The sequence below is a fragment of the Tarenaya hassleriana genome, unplaced genomic scaffold, assembly GCF_000463585.1.
Source record: "Tarenaya hassleriana unplaced genomic scaffold, ASM46358v1 Cleome6, whole genome shotgun sequence".
Lineage (NCBI taxonomy): Eukaryota > Viridiplantae > Streptophyta > Magnoliopsida > Brassicales > Cleomaceae > Tarenaya > Tarenaya hassleriana.
The window spans coordinates 1,232,720-1,233,527 of record NW_010968505.1 but is presented as its reverse complement, the minus strand read 5'-3'; positions in this window follow the sequence as shown (position 1 = coordinate 1,233,527).

The following is an 808-nucleotide window of genomic DNA, read 5'->3' as shown; positions in this document are numbered from 1 at the left end:
GGCACGCTCAGCTAGGGCATGACCCGTAACCATGACGATCGAGGCCTTGACAGTTGCTCTACTAATGGGCGGTAATAGCTTGAGATTAATCATGAGGAAGAGGACAAAATTTCGGACTTGAGAAGTGTCTGAGGTCCAGTCCGGAGCTGACCAGAATCTGGTCCGCCGGACTGACCTTGGTCAGCTTCTCTGGTCCGCCGTTCTGTCCGTTTTCGGAGAAATTCTGAGCTTGGTCCGGAGTCTGTTTCTCCTGCTCCGAGGCTAACCAGGCAGACGGACCGCAGTTCAAAACTGAGCTTGGTCCGGGGCTGACCAAACTTGGTCAGCTCCGGACCAACTCGGTCCGTTTCCCTGGTCCGGTTGACCTGGAATCGGAGCGCGGATTTCTGGTTTTGGTCCGGGGCTGACCAACTTGGTCAGCTCCGGACCAGCTCGTGCTTTTCCCTGGTCAGTCCGCCGATCCGTCTCGGACCCGTATTGTTCTCGCCTGGTCCGCCGGAGCAACTCTTGGTCCGGGGCTGACCAGCGAGAATTTTGGTCCTCCTGACCAAACACGCGGTCCGGAATCTGATCTGTCTGCTGGTCCGACTGACCAACTCTTGGTCCGGCTGACCGCGAACAAATCAGATTCGGAACAGATTTTTCGGGCTTCGAAAATTAGGGTTTTATCCCGGTTTCGACGCACCGTTAACCCGTCTCAGACTCCAGACCATCAATGCATCATTCAACAATCACAAATATCATTAAACATGCATAGATTCAATGATTACATGCAATTTAACGATTAAATCATGCAATCATGCAACAG